We start from the raw sequence: 20,224 nt of genomic DNA on the forward strand, positions 1-20,224 counted from the left end.
CGAGGTGGGTAGATCACGAGGTCAAGACCATCCTGGTCAACATGGTGAAACCCTAACTCTACTAAAAATACAAAAAATCAATCAGCTCAGCATGGTGGTGCATGCCTGTAATCCCTGCTACTCAGGAGACTGAGGCAGGAGAATTGCCTGAACCCAGGAGGCGGAAGTTGCGGTGAGCCGAGATCGCGCCATTGCACTCCAGCCTGGGTAACAAGAGCGAAACTCTGTCTCCAAAAAAAAAATACTCAAGGAAAGGGAGGGTCACAGTTTGCACAACTGTTTCATTTTAGTGAGCTGGCCCCATTAGTCAACCAACCAAAGTCTTCCTGATATTAAAAGAACACTGTCATTCTGAGTGAATTTAATCACACAACCTTACTGTTTACAACATGCACTATGCTAGCTTTGGAAATAATAAGAGTCACCAAGTTTAGAAGAAGACAGACATGTAAACAGGACAGTCATTCACAATTTTGAAAAATACGCACGCGGCCGGGTGCAGGGGCTCAAACCTGTAATTCCAGCACTACCTAGGAGGCAGGAGCTGGAAGACCGCTTCAGCCCAGGAATTCCAGAACAGTCTGAGCAACACAGCAAGACCTTGGCTTCACAAAAAAATTTTTTTTAATGTTCAAAAAGACAAGTATGTAGAGAGTGGTGGGGAGATGGTATGGAAACCATGAGGAAAGGGAAGATTACGAAAACACTGACATTTTACTGATGAAATGAAAAAGCAGCGTAAGCTCCCCAGGCAGAGAACAGAGGCGAAAGTATTCCACACACAAGTAACACCGTATGCTCAGGCAGAATCACCAAAGCACACAGCCCACGTGTGACATAAGTTAGTTTGGTAGAACGTTAGTGTGAAGGTGCTGGGAAGGAGAGGGAGGGGAGGGAGTTAGGACAAGAAAGAACCAGCCGCAACTGAAGAATTTTAGGCCTACGGAATTAGGACTTTTCCACTGTTCAGCAGAAAAGTTAAGCAGTGGTGTGAAGTCAACAGGAGGATCTGGAAAGACAACGTCTAACTACGAGGTGGACTTAAAGAAGAGAGCGATGCCTGAACGGCAGGGAGATCACTACTAAGACGCTCCAAATGAGGTGCGCCTCAATCAGAAACAACAGCAGAAACGAGGCCGAGCAGCAGACAAGGAGAGCTATTCAAAGCAGCTGTTTAGGGCCTTTCTCTAAGACAGGCGTCCCCAAACTTTTTACACAGGGGGCCAGTTCACTGTCCCTCAGATCGTTGGAGGGCCGCCACATACTGTGCTCCTCTCACTGACCACCAATGAAAGAGGTGCCCCTTCCTGAAGTGTGGCAGGGGGCCAGATAAATGGCCTCAGGGGGCCGCATGCGGCCCGCGGGCCATAGTTTGGGGACGCCTGCTCTAAGACAAGGAGACTTTACCAATAGGGTTCCATGCACATCCATAAATGCTACAACTGATGCCAGAAATCTTCCATTTGTAATATAAAAAATAAAGCCAAGCACAGTGGCTCATGCCTGCAATCCCAGTACTTTGGGAGGCTGAGGTGGGTGCATCACCTGAGGTCAGGAGTTCAAGAACACCGAAAGCCCATCTCTACTAAAAATACAAAAATTAGCTGGGTACGGTGGTGCACACCTGTAATCTCAGCTCCTTGGGAGGCCAAGGCAGGAGATCACTGGAAGCCAAGAGGTGGAGGTTGTAGTGAGCCAAGACTGCGCCACTGCACTCCAGTGTGGGCGACAGAGCTACATTCCATCTCAAAAAAAAATGCAGGGCCGGGCGTGGTGGCTCACGCCTGTAATCCCAGCACTTTGGGAGGCCGAGATGGGTGGATCATGAGGTCAAGAGATCGAGACCATCCTGGTCAACATGGTGAAACCCCGTCTCTACTAAAAATACAAAAAATTAGCTGGGCATGGTGGTGCACGCCTGTAGTCCCAGCTACTAGGGAAGCTGAGGCAGGAGAATTGCTTGAACCCAGGAGGCGGAGGTTGTGGTGAGCCGAGATCGCGCCACTGCACTCCAGCCTGGGTAACAAGAGCGAAACTCCATCAAAAAAAAAAAAATGCACTTCTTATAACCCAAACGGCATGACATACTAATCATCAAGTCACATGATGCTCAATGAGTTTACTAATAACTGAGGCTTCTTATTAGCCCACTAAGGGACAAAGAAGCTAGGGCAACGATGTCTTACCGACCCGTGTCGCGTCACACGTCACGGCAGGTACACATCCTGTCACGGTCACTCTGCAAGTTACGTCTCGTGGGCGAGGAAACGAGGGCTCCGGAGGGTTAAGTCAACGTTCCAGCAAGTTCAAAACCCAAGTCGGAGCCAAGCACCAAATGTGTCCCTGAAATCCAAGCAACTGGGAAGGCTGCGGCGGGAGGATGGTTTCAGCCCAGGAGTCTTGAGTTCAAACTGGGCACATAACAAAGACGACACACCTTTAAAAATAACAGAACTCCAGATACCGGAGAAACACGAGCCCTCAGGAGGACTGAAGGCACACTCAAGCCGCCTTCCCTGCTCTACGGAAGCTCCGCCAGAGAAAACCAGTGCATCACCTGCATTGGAAATAATACACTAAATCAAAGGAAATAATTTCTACAGATCACTCACAACAGAGATCTAGAAGCACAGGTGTCCACCAGCACCCCACTTAGCAAAAATCCTTTATTAAAAAAACCGTACTGCTCAGCCAAGCGTAGTGGCTCACGCCTGTAATCCCAGCACTTAGGGAGGCCAAAGCAGGTGGATCACCTGAAGTCAGCAGTTTGAGACCCGTCTGACCAACATGCAGAAGCCCCATCTCTACTAAAAACACAAAATCAGCCAGGCGTGGTGGCACAGGCCTGTAGTCCCAGCTACTTGGGAGGCTGAAGCAGGAGAATCGCTTGAACCAGGAGGCGGACATTGCAATTAGCTGAGATCACACCACTACACTCCACCCTGGGCAACAAGAGAAAAATCTGTCTTTAAAAAAAAAAAAAAAAAAAAAAAAAAAAAAAAAAAAAGACCTAATTGTGCAAAGCAAGACATGAATATTGTTTGCAGAAACAGAAATGAAAACTAAAAAAAAAAAAAGGAAAAACAGAAAAACCTCTTCAGTACAACCACAAAAAGAATTAGTCTAATCGCCATTAATCAAAAATAACTTTCTCCAATAAATTTAACGACTTCTAAGTTCAGGACTTTCAGAAAACACACCACATAAGATCATCGGTTTCTGGACAGGCATGGGTAGCTCATACGTGCAATTCCAGCACTTTGGGAGGCCAAGGGGGGATGGATCACCTGAGGTCAGGAGTTTGAGAACAGTCTGGCCAACATGGTGAAACCCCATCTCTACCAAAAATACAATAACTAGGCCGGGCACGGTGGCTCAAGCCTGTAATCCCAGCACTTTGGGAGGCCGAGGCGGGTGGATCACAAGGTCGAGAGATCGAGACCATCCTGGTCAACATGGTGAAACCCCGTCTCTACTAAAAATACAAAAAAAAAACTAGCTGGGCGTGGTGGCGCGTGCCTATAATCCCAGCTACTCAGGAGGCTGAGGCAGGAGAATTGCCTGAGCCCAGGAGGCGGAGGTGGCGGTGAGCCGAGATCGCGCCATTGCACTCCAGCCTGGGTAACAAGAGCGAAACTCCGTCTCAAAAAAAAAAAAAAAAAATACAATAACTAGTCAGGAGTGATAGCACACACCTATAGTCCCACCTGAGGCAGGAGAATTGCTTGAACCTGGGAGGCAGAGTTCGAAGTGAGTCAAGATCGCACAATTGCACTCCAGCCTGGGCAACAGAGCATAACTCCATCTCCAAAAAAAAAAAAAAAAATCAGTGGTTTCTAAACTCATCTGAGGCCAGGCAAGGTGGCTCATGCCTGTAATCCCAGCACTTTGGGAGGCCAAGACAGCCAGATCACCCAAGGTCAGGAGTTCAAGACCAGCCTAGCCAACATAGCAAAACTCCAGCTCTACTAAAAATACCAGAATTCACTTGAACCTGGAAGGCAGAGGTTGCACTGAGCCAAGACAGTGACTGCACTCTTACCTGAGAAACAGAGGGAGACTCTGCCTCCAAAAAAAAAAAAAAAAATCGGCTGGACATGGTGGTGCACGTTATGTAATTCCAGCTACACAGAAGGCTGAGGCACAAGAATTGCTTGAGCCTGGGAGGCAGAGGTTGCAGTGAGCCAAAATCAATCATATCATGCACTCCAGCCTAGGTGACAGAGACTCGGTCTCAAACACCAAAAAAATAAAAACAAAAAACATACAGTCAGGTAGGAAAAATAAAAATTAAAACCCACAGCAGTGAATTTTCATTCCTTATCACATGTCACTTATTTCATTCTTTACTATGTCCTAAAATATTTCTGAAACAAACACAAGAAGTTATTTCCTCATTACTCAAGATCAAAAACCATTTCTTCAATTGGCAGTCATCACCTACTAAATACTTCCAGGCTTAACTAAATCCCTTTCATTAAAAAAATCATAGTAACTGGCCCGGCTCCGTGGCTCACATCTGTAATCCCAGTACTTTGGGAAATTGAGGCGAGTGGATCATCTGAGGTCAGGAGTTCAAGACCAGCCTGGCCAACATGATGAAACCCCGTCTCTAGTAAAAATGCACAATTAGCCAGACACGGTGGCATGCCTGTAATCCCAGCTATTCAGGAGACTGAGGCAGGAGAACTGCTTGAACCCGGGAGGCGGAGGTTGTAGTGAGCCAAGATTGCACCATTACATTCCAGCCTGGGCAACAAGAGCAAAACCCCAAAATAAAAAATAAAAAAAACTAGCTAGGGGGTAGTGGAGCACACCTGTAATCCTGGCTACCCAGGAGGATAAGGCAGGAGAATCACTTGAGCCTAGGAGGCAGAGGATGGGGTGATCTGAGATCACCCAATCTGGGTGACAGAGTAAAACCCTAACTCAAAAAAATATATTATAAAAATAATAATAATAAAATAGGGCCAGGCGGGGTGGCTCACACCTGTAATCCCAGCACTTTGGGAGACTGAAGTGAGTGGATCACCTGAGAAAGCCACTCTGCTCTTTTAGACATTCCTATAAGCACAAAGAACCTCCGAGTCAAAGCCCAACCAAGAGGAATATGCCATCTCAAGGTGGCAGAGAGGAGTAAGATTTATTGGTACACAGTTCACAAGCATACCAACTAGAGCACGCACGTGTACGTGCACAACACAAATACAAAACACACTCAATGCCTTTGGTGGCAAAAGGCAGAAAAATATCAAAGGGGGCAAAATCATATGCTGTGTTAGTAAATTACCCTTCGAAAGACAAGTGATTTTGCAACAGAGCATAAGAATCCTAATATCTGGCCAGACACGTGGCTCACACTTTTAATTCTAGCACTTTGGCAGGCCAGGGGGGAAGAAGCACTTGAGGCCAGGAGTTTGAGACCAACCTGGGCGCAGAGGAAGACTCCACATGTACAAAAAAAAAAAAAAAAAAAAAAAAAAACGGCCAGGCACGGTGGCTCACGCCTGTAATCTCAGCTATTTCGGAGCCTGAGGCAGGAGAATGGCTTGAACCTGGGAAGTGGAATTTGCAGTGAGCCAAGACCGAACCACCGCACTTCATTTCAGCCTGAGCAACAGAGCAAGGACTCCATTTCAAAAAAATAAGTAAAACTCACTTCTCAACCAGGATATCTCCAGGAACATGAAACGGATCAACAGTGATTTATGTCCATACAAAAACACAAAGAATTTTGTTTGACAAAACACCTCATTAATATTAATACAAGAAAAGCATCGCATTTTTCCTAGTTGACTTATCCAGGAAATCACTTTCTCCAGGTGGGCGTGATTTTTCTATTCCTACATCAGTTTCTAACGTATTCTTGTTTTCACCAACTTTGCTTTTCGTCTGACTAACCTCATTTTTTTAAGTTTGATATTCTCAAGTCCTATTCATCAAGGAACTGCAGCGTTTGCCAAATCCTGCCACTATTCTTACTCGCTAACAAGCCTGCAGTTACTCGCCTCTCACCACAAGGTGGTGTCCTGGACAAATTTAAACAAACCCGATTTTGAACAATCATTTCCCAGAAAATAAAAGTTCTAAGAACGTTTTTAAAAATTCCTGTTAATCCAGTGTCTAACCTGGATACAAATAAATATTAAAAAGCAAAAATCCTGTCAAAACATCAACTCACAAAGACTGATTATACTCTTATTCCTCATCAACAGATACGCATAAGCAATAGCCAGTATAGCAGCTGACCTTTACTGCTGACCACAGTAAGGTGTTGTCTGTGCGGTCACGCGGGTTATGCTCAGTCCACAGCGACATGTTCAGGATGACTAAAAATACCTGCCTAAGTTTTAAAGTGCCCTCCTGTTAAATAATCTTTAAAATAACAAAATAAATTGACAGCTGGAAGCGGGGGCTCACGCTTGTAATCCCAGCACTTTGGGAGGCCAAGGGGGGGTGCATCACCTGAGGTCAGGAGTTTGAGACCAGCCTGGCCAACATGGTAAAACCCCATCTCTACCACAAACACAAAAATTAGCCGGGTGTGATGTCGGGTGCCTGTAAATCCCAGCTACTCCGGAGGCTGAGGTGGGAGAATCCCTTGAGCCTGGGAGGGGGAGGGTGCAGTGAGCCAAGATGGTGCCACTGTACTCCAGCCTGGGCAACAAAAGCGAAACTCCATCTCAAAAATAAAAAAAGTGGGCCGGGGGTGGTGGCTCACGCCTGTAATCCAAGCACTTTGGAGGCCAAGGCAGGCGGATCACCTGAGGTTGGGAGTTCAAGACCAGCCTGACCAACATGGTGAAACCCGGTATTTAAAAAAAAAAAAAAAAAAAAAAGTGCAAACAGACCATCCCACCCCACATGCCAAACCTGGATTTGCGTTATCTTCCTTGAAAACTGATGGGGGTGGTGGGTACCACTGTCATTTGAAACTGTCCAAGACTGGGCTTGCTTGAAAACAAAAGCTAACCTATGCCACTCAGTTTCGGGTATCACACTGTAATACGATAACCGTATCTTAATCTTTACAATATTCAACAATACTCCCCAGTGTTCCAAAAAAAACTGCCCTACAGCCAAAATTACTTCCCAAACCTAACACTTTCATACCCAGAATAAAGTTTTAAACACTGATGTTTTGAAGAGGGTTCTGAACTCATCTCAATTTTTTTGGTTCGTTTTCGTTTTTTGAGACGGAGTTCTGCTCTTGTTGCCCGGTCTGGAGCACAACCGCACGCTCTCAGCTGACGGCAACCTCCGCCTCCCGTGTAGCTGGGATTACAGGTATACGCCACCACACTCTGCTAACTATGCGTATTTTGGGTAGAGATGGGGTTTCCCCATGTTGGTCAGGCTGATCTCAAACTCCGGACCTCAGGTTATCTGCCAGCCTCGGCCTCCCGAAGTGCTGGGATTACAGGCATGAACCTCCGTGCCCGACGTTCAAATACTTTAGAAGCTTTGCCCTCTGAAATTCCCAACTTTCTCATCTTCCATAGCACAGACTGAGCCTAGTTGGGCATTTTTCAAAAGCGTCTCAACCTTTTATTCTTCCACTTCCTGTCAAGGCTCCACATGTACCAATTGAAGGCAACTTAATTCCCAAATTTCACATTCGACATAATCCATAAAAACGCACAGCTCATTAAACTGTGCATAAAAAGTACTCATCCTTTTATCACAAAAAGCAGGAAAAAATGTGAAAGTACCAACTCGAAGGAAGCTTAAGGCTCTCAAGAGTGGAAACAATGAAGTGTGGAGTCTGTGGGACACGGCGGCTCACGCCTGTAATCCCAGCACTTTGGGAGGCTGAGAGGCAGGCAGATCACTTGAGCCCAGGAGTTCGAGACCAGCCTGGCCAACATGGTGAAACCCCGTGTCTTCTAAAAATACAAAAATTAGTCGGGTATGGTGGCGGGCACCCGTCATCCCAGCTACTCGGGAGGCTTATGCAGGAGAATCGCTTCAACCCTGGAGGTGGAGGTTGCACTGAGCAGAGATCACACTACTGTATTCCAGCATGGGCAACAGAGCAGACCCCATCTCAAAGGAGGAGAAAAAAAAAAAATCTGGAGTAAACCCAGAGAGGACGCGGGAGGGTGGACTGGCGGAGGAATAAGTGGATGCGTGTAATTCCTTTCGGAAGCCATGATTCGTTCTGATACGCAAAATTATTTGGAAAAGTGCAGTTAATCATGGAGCAGCAGAGCAACCAAGCTTTAACGGTTAAAGTCTGCTTACTTTCCTTCTTTGGTCAGTCTAACTTTTCGACTAAATCCGTAATTAGACTTAAACTGCAGTCATAAACCTTAACTAAAACTCACAACTCACATTAATAAAAACGTTGAGCCAGGCGCGGTGGCTCCCACCTGTAATCCCAGCGCTTTCGGAGGCTGAGGCGGCGGACCACCTGAGGCCGGGAGTTCCAGACCAGCCTAACCAACAAGGAGAACCTCTGTCTCTCTACTACAAGTACAAAACTAGCTTGGGCGTGGAAGTGCATGCCTGTAATCCCAGCTACTCGGGAGGCTGAGGCGGGACAATTGCTCGAAAGCTCGAATCCGGGAGGCAGAGATGGCGGTGAGTCGAGATCGTGCCATCGCAGTCCAGCCTGGACAAAAAGCAAAACTCCGTCTCAAGAAAAGCAGAATAAAAGCGATGGAGACCACCAAGAGCGCCGCTCCGCCTGCTCTTCCCGGACAGGCGGAGGCCTCCGGGCTCGCAGGCGGCAGCCCTTCGTCGCCGGCACGGTCCTCCCACGGCGGCCGTCTCCTGCCTCGCGGACGAGCAGAAGTTGGCAGTGAAGTTGACATCCGACCAGCACATCCATCCTTCAAAACACGCGCTGGCGCCACGTCTTTCGAGCCAATACCCGGTTTGCAGTTCACGCTCCGCGCGCCACTGACCTCCTTCCTCAGTGGGGCAAGTTTCAACGCAAACGCGCGACACCAACTTCAGCTGCGGCGACCGCGCGACGTCCTCGCACGCAGGGCAGGGCAGGGCAGGGCGGCGTTGCGACGAAACACGGCCCGCTCGCCCGCGAACGCCCGACACCCCCCGGAGCCCCGGACACGGCGCTCCGCGGCCCGCCCCCCGCCCCCCGGCGGCGCCGCCACGCGCTCCCGCTCCGCCGGCCACTCGCGTTTCTGGTTTCGGACTCCAGGGCGGGAGGCCGAGGAACAGCCAGCGCTCCCCGCCCCGCCCCGCCCCCGGCCCCGGGCCCCAGCCGGCCGCTCCCAGGCCCGGCCCCACCCCCAGCCGCCGCCGCGGAGGCCGGGCCGCGCTCCCGCAAGGACGCCGGGCGGGGAGGACGCGGCCGGGCGGCCCCAGCCCCCAGCCCCGACCCCAGCCCCGGAGGACCCCACGCGCGCCTCGCCCCGCGGCCCCGGCCCCGCCCAGCCCTGGCCCGGCCGGCGACCCCGGTCACCCCCGCACGCCGTTGCCAGGCGCCGGGTCGGGTCCGCCGTCTGCCGCCCGCGCGCGGGGCCCTCGGCCGACCTCCCCTGACCCTCGGAGTAGACTCTCACCGAGGACGAAGGCGGTCGGCGGCGGGGCGCAGGGGAGGCGGGGGTGCCGGCCCGAATCTCCTCACGGCTCCAGCACTGCTGCGCGGGTGGCGGCGGCTCCTCGCGCTTTCCTTTCTCTCCTTTCTCCAACAACAAACAGGAAATACGTCACGCGGCGGCGGCACAGCGACGTCAACTTCCGCCCGGTCCTGACGCCGCGCACGCGCAGTTTCCACTGCCCATACCGCGGGCCCCGCGTCGGCGCGCCCGCCCCACCTTCGCGAAGGTTCTAGGCCCTTCCGCAGCCACTTGGAAGCCGGGAAGCGGGAGCGAGGGGCGGAGCTCGGGACCGCGACTCCGGTACCCGAGGAGCCAGAGGTGCCGAAAGCGCCGTAGCCAGTGGGCGGCCTGCTCCAGGGAGGCCGAGAAGACGCCGGAAGGGCTCGATGGTCCCGGCGGGAAGGAGCCCGCGAACGCGTCGCGCCCTCCGCCTTCCTCCCGGCGCCGCCCCCGCCCCGCGGCCTCTCCCGGCCGCTGAACTGCGGCCTGGGCCGCAGAGCGAAATTCTGTCTCAAAATAACAAAAACAAAACAAAGCTTCCAAAAAGGCCGGGTCAACATCACCGGTTTAAACACGGCAGCAAGAGGCGGGCGCGGCGGCTCGGGCCTGAAATCACGGCACTCGGACAGGCCGAGGCTGGCAGATCGCCGAAGGTCGCGAGTTCGAGCCTAGCCTGGCCAACATCATGAAACCCCCGTCTCCACTAAAAATACAAAACTTAGCCGGGCTTGGTGGCGCACGCCTGTCCTCCCAGCTACTCGGGAGGCTGAAGCGGGAGAATCGCTTGAACCGGGAGGCTGAGGTTGCCGTGAGCCGCTGTTTCGCTCTTACGCTCCTGCCTGGGCCACAAGAGCAAAACTGTCAGGCCGGGCGCGGTGGCTCACACCTGTCATCCCAGCACTTTGGGAGGCCGAGGCGGGCGGATCACTTGAGGCCAGGAGTTCGAGACCAGCCTGGCCAACATGGTGAAACCCCCTCTTAAAAAAAAAAAAGCAAAATGGTCTCAAAGCTGAAAACAAAAAGGCAGTGAGAGCACCAGGCGCCGTGGCGCATGCCTGTAATCCCCGCACTTTGGAAGGCAGACGGCTTGAGAAGGAAAAAGAAACCAAGCAGAGGCCAGGGAAGACAAGCGACGCCAGTCCCCGCTCCCCAATTTAGGGAAGCCCGGTCACCCTGAGTTCCCCGGCGAACGGGAGCGCGTGGAGACTTCGCCAAGTAATGACGACGGAAGGAAACTGTGGTCGAAAATACAGATGAGGTTTTTTAGATTAAATCGTGACAGTAGTTTCCTGAAAACGCAGAGCATTTTGATCGCTGGACTTTAGGTCAGCCCCAGGCCCTCTGGTATTTCCCGCGGCCTCATGGGTTCTGGTTCTAACCCTGGAGATCAACACAACACGCATGGAAACCACCCCGTGCAGTCAGACAGACTCATTTCCAGTAGCGAACGGGTTCCGCAGACCCACAGCTTACGGAGGCAAACCTGGAGCCTGGCCCGGATCTCCCGCTGTCTTCCTCTCCAGCATTGAGCCAGAGGCTTGCTACTGTGTTGTCTGAGTCCCCGCCCACCTTGTACTTTCCTTTAAGACATAAAAATCCCTCTTTGTCCTGCCTTCCCTGATCCTGTGATGTGCTGACACCGAATTCCAGGGACCTGCTCAGCCACCTTCTCAACTAACAACTGTGACCAACTCTTGATCATTTAAAGCCTGGGGGATATTCAAGTAAAAGGTCCTTTAACACTTGAGTCACTTTTAGTTTATAAGAGCTGGTTAGTAATGAAAGAGTTCAAGAAATGTCAACCCAAATTATGCCATGTTAGGATACTGATTAATAACGAGTACACTGATTATCACGTTAGTATGCCATCAATCCAAGGGCATATGGAGACCTGCCAAGGCAGGGAGGGGCATTCTCTGAATTCCCCTTATCCACATAAGGATAGATCATCCCAAAGGAACTCAATTGTCTTGACCCGCTTCCTGGAAATCTCATCCGCAGGTAAGGAAGAACTGATACCACCAGACGAGCACCAAGGAACCTCAGCCCATACCCATGCAGACTGCCACAGGACACCACCAGTTCTCCTGAAGGCAGAGCTCCTGAGCTGCAGATCTCACTGGATTCTGGGTTGCCCTAGTACACGTGGTAAATTTGTATACTTTTTCTCTTACCAGTCTGTCTACTGTCAGCTTAGTTTAGAGACTCGGTTATCAAACCCTCAGAGACTAGAGGGAAAATTTCCCCTCGATAGCTCCTTCATTTTAGACAACTGGAACACTTGGTTAATGGCTCTAATTTTTATACATCAAAATGAAAGATTGCTTCATATTTTCTTTTTTTTTTTTTTTTTTTTTTTTTTTTTTTGAGATGGAGTTTCGCTCTTGTTACCCAGGCTGGAGTGCAATGGCACGATCTCGGCTCACCGCAACCTCCGCCTCCCGGGTTCAGGCAATTCTCCTGCCTCAGCCTCCTGAGTAGCTGGGATTACAGGCACACGCCACCATGCCCAGCTAATTTTTTGTATTTTTAGTAGAGACGGGGTTTCACCATGTTGACCAGGCTGGTCTCGATCTCTTGACCTCGTGATCCACCCGCCTCGGCCTCCCAAAGTGCTGGGATTACAGGCTTGAGCCACCGCGCCCGGCCTGCTTCATATTTTCTATTCCTTTGTTTGTTTGTTTGTTTGTTTTTTTGACACACGATCTTGCTCTATCATTCAGGCTGGGGTGCAGTGATTCGGTCACGACTCACTGCAGCCTTGACCTCCTGGGCTCAAGCAGTCCTCTTGCCTCAGCTTCCCAAAGTGCTGGGATTACCGGTGTGAGCCACTGTGCCAGGTCATTTTTCATGTTTCTTAAACTTTAATTGTGTTACCGTGTGTCATTTCTAGCAGATGATCAGTTAGCACAGGAAAATCTGACCTGATTCTCTATTCTCTCTCTTTTTTTTTTTTTTGAGACTGAGTCTTGCTCTGTTGCCAAGGCTGGAGTGCAGTGGCATGATCTCAGCTCACTACAACCTTCACCTCCCAGGTTTAGGTGATTCTCCTGTCTCAGCCTCCTGAATAGCTGGGATTACCGGCATGAGCCACTATGCCTGCCTAATTTTTTGTGTTTTTGATAGAGGTAGAGTTTCACCATGTTAGCCAGGCTGGTCTCCAACTCCTGATCCACACACCTCAGCCTCCCAAAGTGCTGAGATTACAGGCATGAGCTACCAAGCCCAGCCTCTATTCTTTTTTTTTTTTTTTTTTTTAAATTCAGGCTGGTCGTAAACTCACGACCTCAGGTGATCCACCTGCCTTGGCCTCCAAAGTGCTTGGATTACAGGTGTGAGCCACCATGCCTGGCCTATTCTCTCTCTTTTTTTTTTTTTTGCTGGTTATACAAATGGTCAAAAGGAAGAAATGGCACAATATTTTGTGTTAGTATGGGCGTGTCACAATAAAATGTAAAGTAATCACGGCAAAGACTGGAATTTCAGATATGTGCACAGCTTGGCACTGTCACGTGTAACCCATCTGCTAGCAGGTTGATGGAGGTTTATTTCCATCTCAGTGTTGACAGACAGTACTGTCATGGGATGTTTTACATTTAGCAAGTCGCTGCAGCAGTTGTGAGCTAATCTTGAAATGCAGACAGCACAGACATGAATTTTACATTGTAAGTGGCAGGCTAGCCACAAATAGCTTTTTCTTCTCCCTTCAAAAAAGGAATATATGTATTTCTTTTTATTAAAATATGTATCAGGCTGATCACAGAGGTGCACACCTGTAATCCCAGTACTTCAGGAGGCTGAGGCAGGAGGATTCCTTGACCTAGGAATTCCTCAGCCTGGGTAACACCACAAGACCCCATCTCTACAAAAAAAAAATTTCTGGCCAGGCGCCATGGCTCACGCTTGTAATCCCAACACTTTGGGAGGCCAAGGGGAGCTGATCATAAGATCAGGAATTCGAGAGCAGCCTGATCAACATGGTGAAACCCCAGCTCTACTAAAAATACAAAATTAGCCAGGCGTGGTGGTGCATGCCCGTAGTCCCAACTACTGGAGAGGCTGAGGCAGGAGAACTGCTTGAACCTGGGAGATGGAGGTTGCAGTGAGCTGAGATCGCACCACTGCACTCCAGCGTGGGCCACAAAGCAAAACTGTCTCAAAAAAAAAAAAAAAAAAAAAACTTTCAAAAAAGCTGGGTCAACATCAACAGTTTAAAAAAGCAGCAAGAGGGCCGGGCGCGGTGGCTCAAGCCTGTAATCCCAGCACTTTGGGAGGCTGAGGCGGGTGGATCACGAGGTCGAGAGATCGAGACCATCCTGGTCAACATGGTGAAACCCCCATCTCTACTAAAAATACAAAAAATTAGCTGGGCATGGTGGCGCGTGCCTGTAATCCCAGCTACTTGGGAGGCTGAGGCAGGAGAATTGCCTGAACCCAGGAGGCGGAGGTTGCGGTGAGCTGAGATTGCGCCATTGCACTCCAGCCTGGGTAACAAGAGCGAAACTCCGTCTCAAAAAATAAAAATAAAAATAAATAAATAAATAAATAAGCAGCAAGAGTGCGTGCTTCGGCAGCACAGATACTAAAACTGGAAGAATACAGAGAAGATTAGCATGGCCCCTGCACAAGGATGACACGCAAATTCGTGAAGCGTTCCATAGTTTTTTCAAAAAAATTAAAAAGCAGCAAGAGGCCAGACGGAGTGGCTCATGCCTGTAATCCCAGCACTCTTTTTTTTTTTTTTTTTTTTTTTTTGAGACCGAGTTTCGCTCTTGTTACCCAGGCTGGAGTGCAATGGCGCGATCTCGGCTCACCGCAGCCTCTGCCTCCCAGGTTCAGGCAATTCTCCTGCCTCAGCCTCCTGAGTAGCTGGGATTACAGGCATGCGCCACCATGCCCCGCTGATTTTTTGTATTTTTAGTAGAGACGGGGTTTCACCGTGTCGACCAGGATGGTCTCGAACTCTCGACCTCGTGATCCACTGGCCTCGGCCTCCCAAAGTGCTGGGATTACAGGCTTGAGCCACCGCGCCTGGCTAATCCCAGCACTCTTGAGAGGCAGAGGTGGGGTCAGGGCGTGGTGGCTCAGACCTATAATCCCAGCACTTTGGGAGGCCAAGGTGGGTGGATTACCTGAGGTCAGGAGGTCAAGACCAGCCTGGTCAACTTGGTGAAAACCCGTCCCTACTAAAAATACAAAAATTAGCTGGGCATAGTGACACATGCCTGTAATCCCAGCTACTCTGGAGGCTGATGCAGGAGAATCACTTGAACCCAGGAGGTGGAGATTGCAGTGAGCCCATGTCGTACCATTGCACTCCAGCCTCAGTGATAAGAGCAAAACTGTCAAGAAAGAGATGTTCAGAAACAAAGAAAAGGAGCAAAACTGTCTCAAAACTCAAAACTACAGGTGTGGTGGCTCATGCCTATAGTCCCAGCACTTAGGGAGACTGAGGCGGGCAGATGGCAAGGTTAGGAGATGGAGACTATCCTGGCCAACGTGGTGAAACCCTGTCTGTACTAAAAGTACAAACATTAGCTGGGTCTGACGGTGTCCGCCTATGGTCCCAGCTGCTCCAGAGGCTGAGGCAGTGGAACCGCCTGAGCCCGGGAGACAGAGGTTGCAGTGAGCCAATATCGTGCCATGGACTCTAGCCTGCCCAGGGAGCAAGACTCTGTCTCAAGAAAAAAAAAAAGAAACGAAACTGAAAACAAAAATAAAAAATAAAAAGGCCGCGAGAGGACCAGGCACAGCGGCTCACGCCTGCAGTCCCTGCACTTTGGAAGGCAGATCACTTGAGCTCAGGAATTCGAGACCAGCCTGGGCAATATGGTAAAACCCCATCTCTATAAAAAATAAACTGTAGTCCCAGCTACTTAGGAGGCTGAGGCAGGAGGATGGTTTGAGCCTGGAGAGATTGAGGCTGCAGTGAGCCACGATCAAGCCACTGCACTCCAGCCTGGACAACAGAGTGAAACCCTGTATCAAAAAATAAAATGAGATAAATAAATAGAAAGGAGACGGGTGCGGTGGTTCACACCTGTAATCCCAGCACTTTGGGAGGCTGAGGCAGGCAGATCACCAGGTCAGGAGGTCAAGTCCAGCCTGACCAATATGATGAAATCCCATCTCTACTAAAAATACGAAAATTATGCCAGGCGCAGTGGCTCCCACCTGTAATCCAAGCACTTTGGGAGGCCAAGGCGGGCGGATCACCTGAGATCGGGAGTTCAAGACCAACCTGAGCAACATGACGAAACCCTGTCTCTACTAAAAATACAAAATTAGCTGGGCGTGGTGGCATGGGCCTGTAATGCCAGCTACTCAGGAGGCTGAGGCAGGAGAACTGCGCGAACCCAGGAGGTGGAGGTTGCAGAGAGCAGAGATCACCTCATTGCACTCCAGACTGGGAGACAGAGCAAGACTCTGTCTCAGAAAGAAAAAAAGTTTTGTGACCTCTGAAAGAGTAACCACTGCAGGAGACAGCTGGCTGTTCAGTGCTTTGTGGGGAGCCTGAGTGGCAGCTGGAAACATCTGTCAGAACAGACACAGGAAGCCGGACAGCCAGGGAGGGAACGGCAGGGGAAGGTGTGGGTTTATCTGGTTTGGTTTTGTTGTTCGCTTCTGTTTGGCCGTTACCTGAGAGACGCTCACACACTTTTCTAATCAGAGAGCCTGCTGGAAAGAGCCAGGAACTGCGGGGCTGGAGGGAAAGTGAGTGTTCCCGGGGCAAGGTGCAGGGGTGGGGCTCACCTTCAAGAGGGGTTCACACCCCTTCCCTCAGCACAGCCCAGAGACTGGGGAGGCAGAGGCAGAGCCGGGCAGAAGTGGAACCAGCCTCAAGAAAGAAGGAGCGTGGAGGCAGGGTGCAGTGGCTCACGCCTACAATCCCATCACTTCAGGAGGCTGAGGTGGGCAGATCATGAGGTCAAGAGTTCGAGACCAGTGTGGCCAACATGGTGAAACTCTGTCTTTACTAAAAATACAAAATTAGCTGGGCGTGGTGGTGTGGGCCTGTAATGCCAGCTACTCGGGAGGCTGAGGCAGGAGAACTGCTTGAACCCAGGAGGTGGAGGTTACAGTGAGCTGAGATCACACCGTTGCACTCCCAGCCTGGGCAACAGGAGTAAACTCTGTCAGAAAGAGAGAGAGAGGGAGGGAGGGGAACATGGATGGATGGATTTGGGGTGACGGCTCACAGGGAGCCTCTGGTGTTGAGGTCAGCTGAAACGTTCAAGGCCAAAGTGAAGTGAGGAGCTTCCTGGGCCAGCAAGTGCAGAGGCGCAAAGGCCGCAGGGCTATGCTGCCCCCCGGGCGGAGAGAGGGAGGCCCGGTGCCGACTGGGGCCAGACCAGAGCTGAGGAGCGAACACAGGGACGAGAGGCATGGTGCCTTGTGGTGCCCGCGTCCCCCGATGCCCAATAAAACTTTAGGGCTGATGACTCGGTGACTTTACCCACATCAACAAGCCTCAGTTTCCTTGTCTGTACAACAGGAAGAAGGCTACGAACTGATGGGTACTATACTGGTGCCAGAAATAAACAGGGCAGTGTATGAGAACTGTGGTATTTGACACACGCATTTATTTCATGTTTCTCTAATGAAATCCCTGTGCTCAAACCCTCTGAGGAAAGTATGTAAATCAAAACTGTCAGAGAATATCTAAGATTTGATTACCTTTGAAGAATCCTACATATAAGGGCTTTATTTGTTAGGTTTCCTGCCATCAAAATAAATTGCCCACTGTTCATTTTAGAAATGTTAGCTTAAGCTGGGTGCGGTGACTCACACCTGTAACCCCAGCTCTTAGGGGAGCAGAAGCCGGAGGATAGCTTGAGCCCAGCAGTTCGATACCTGCCTGGGCAATTTAGTGAGATCCCATTCTCCACAAAAACGGGAAAAAAAAAAAGACAAAAAAAAAAATCAAAATATTAGCTTAAAAAGGAGAAATATTACCTTAATCCTGATAATTCAAAGGCACTAAACAGGAACTTTCCCATACCTGTAATCCCAGTACTTTGGTGAGAGGGGAGGATTACCTCAGGCCAGCAGTAATGAATTTTCACTGTATTACAGAATTACTTACATATATTCTTAGAAGTCGTTTTATCTTATCATGGCAGTGCACTCCAGCCTGGGTAGAGAGCAAGACTCCCTCTCAAAAAAAAAAAAAAGGGGGCCGGGCGCGGTGGCTCAAGCCTGTAATCCCAGCACTTTGGGAGGCCGAGGCGGGTGGATCACGAGGTCGAGAGATCGAGACCATCCTGGTCAACATGGTGAAACCCCGTCTCTACTAAAAATACAAAAAATTAGCTGGGCTTGGTGGTGCGTGCCTGTCATCCCAGCTACTCAGGAGGCCGAGGCAGGAGAATTTCCTGAACCCAGGAGGCGGAGGTTGCGGTGAGCCGAGATCGCGCCATTGCACTCCAGCCTGGGTAACAAGAGCGAAACTCCGTCTCAAAAAAAAAAAAAAAAAAAAAAAGGAATCTTTTTTTTTTATCATCATCTTTATCTTATCATCATCAAGATATATTGCTAAGTAGGGAAAAAAAAAAGGCCAGGTTTAGAACATTAGAGCAGTGTGTATAGTAAAGAAAGAGAGAAGAAGATCCTGCATTTGTGTAAAAAACTCTGCAACTGCATTTAATACATTGGGGTTTGGGGCAGAAAATAAAGAGAAGAGGAGGCCAAGGGTAAAATATTACTCATTGAACCCTCTTTCTGTATTGAGTTTTAAATGATGTGACTATATTGCCTATTAAACATATATATGGCCGGGCACGGTGGCTCAAGCCTGTAATCACAGCACTTTGGGAGGCCAAGGCTGGTGGATCACGAGGTCAAGAGATCGAGACCATCCTGGTCAACATGGTGACACCCCGTCTCTACTAAAAATACAAAAAATTAGCTGGGCGTGGTGGCACGTGCCTGTAATCCCAGCTACTCAGGAGGCTGAGGCAGGAGAATTGCCTGAACCCGGGAGGTGGAGGTTGCGGTGAGCCGAGATCGCGCCATTGCACTCCAGCCTGGGCATCAAGAGCAAAAACTCCGTCTAAAAAAAAAAAAAATATATATATATATATATATATATATATATACATATACTTATATATACTATATATACACATATACATATATTTTTTTTATTTTTTGGGGGGATGCTGTCCTGTTCTGTCACCCAGGCAGGAAGGAAGAGGCGTGATGTCAGCTCATTGCAACCTCTGCCTCCTGGGTTCAAGCGGGTATAAGCGATACTCCTACCTCAGTCTCCCAGATACTTGGGATTATAAACATGCATCACCAGCTCGGCAATTTTTTTTTTTTTTTTTTTTTGAGAGGAAGTTTTGTTCCTGTTGCCCAGACTGGAGCGCAATGCCGAGTAGCTGGATTATAGGGATGGACCTCCATGCCCAACTAATTCTGTATTTTTAGTAGAGACCAGGTTTCTCCATGTTGGTCAGTCTGGTCTCCAACCTCTGACCTCTAGTGATCCACCCTCCTCACCAAAGTGCTGGGATTACAGGCATGAGCCACTGCACCTGACCAATTTTTGTATTTTTAGAGAGATGGAGTTAAGCCATGTTGGTCAGGCTGGTCCCAAACTCCTGACCTCAAGTGATCCACCTGCCGCAGCCTCCCAAAGTACTAGAATTACAGGCATGATTCATACCCAGCCCATTCTACATTCTTTTTTTTTTTTTTTTTTTTTTTGAGACGGAGTTTCGCTCTTGTTACCCAGGCTGGAGTGCAATGGCACGATCTCGGCTCACCACAACCTCCGCCTCCTGGGTTCAAGCGATTCTCCTGTCTCAGCCTCCTGAGTAGCTGGGATTACAGGCACGTGCCACCATGCCCAGCTAATGTTTTGTATTTTTAGTAGAGACGGGGTTTCACCATGTTGACCAGGATGGTCTCGATCTCTCGACCTCGTGATCCACCCGCCTCGGCCTCCCAAAGTGCTGGGATTACAGGCTTGAGCCACCGGGCCCGGCCCATTCTACATTCTTTTAAGTTTTCTTTAGCTTTAAAATTGTGTTTAGGCTGGGCGCGGTGGCTCACACCTGTAATCCCAGCACTTTGGGAGGCTGAGGCAGGTGGATCACGAGGTCAAAAGATCGAGACCATCCTGGTCAACATGGTGAAACCTCGTCTCTACTAAGAATACAAAAAATTAGATGGGCGTCGTGGCACGTGCCTGTAATCCCAGCTGCTCAGGAGGCTGAGGCAGGAGAATCGCTTGAACCCGGGAGGCGGAGGTTGCAGTGAGCCGAGATTGCGCCATTGCACTCCAGCCTGGGCAACAGAGTGAGACTCCATCTCAAAAAAACAAAAACAAAAAAACAACTTTTTTTTAGGTTGCAGAGGTGGCGGTGGGCATAAGAGCAGAAAACTGTGAGAGGGTTAGTCCTGAGAAGCCCAGTAAATGCAGGCAGGGAAGAGAACTGAAATTTTCTTTCCTTTTTTTTTTTTTTTTTTTTTTTTTTTCATTTTTTTTGGAGATGGCATGTCAGCCTGCCACCCAGGCTGGAGTGCAATGGCGCCATCTTGGCTCACTGCAACCTCCACCTTCCAGGTTCGAGGGATTCTCCTGCCTCGGCCTGCCGAGTAGCTGGGACTACAGGCATGCACCACCACTCCTGGCTAATTTTTTGTAT

General features: G+C 49.7%; 1 protein-coding gene and 1 non-coding gene across 4 annotated transcripts in view; one reads left to right on the top strand and one right to left on the bottom strand.

The window, feature by feature from the left end:
• Positions 1 to 9,675, bottom strand: part of DNAJB6 (DnaJ heat shock protein family (Hsp40) member B6) — a 78,767-nt gene extending 69,092 nt beyond the window's left edge. For 2 of the 3 annotated variants that reach the window (XM_039472723.2, XM_039472722.2), the window contains exon 1: positions 9,531 to 9,675. The gene's annotated coding sequence lies outside the window, so the exon portion shown is untranslated. Of the gene's footprint in view, positions 1 to 2,186; positions 2,890 to 9,530 lie in introns of those variants that run through there. The other variant, XM_074378842.1, reaches the window with a different exon arrangement.
• A 4,456-nt stretch (positions 9,676 to 14,131) lies between these two features.
• LOC120365423 (U6 spliceosomal RNA) lies at positions 14,132 to 14,234 on the top strand. The gene has a single exon (XR_005580364.1). It is a non-coding gene; the product is annotated as a U6 spliceosomal RNA (small nuclear RNA).
• Positions 14,235 to 20,224: the final 5,990 nt, after the last annotated feature.

The sequence above is a fragment of the Saimiri boliviensis genome, chromosome 10 (assembly GCF_048565385.1).
Source record: "Saimiri boliviensis isolate mSaiBol1 chromosome 10, mSaiBol1.pri, whole genome shotgun sequence".
Classification (NCBI taxonomy): Eukaryota; Metazoa; Chordata; class Mammalia; order Primates; family Cebidae; genus Saimiri; species Saimiri boliviensis.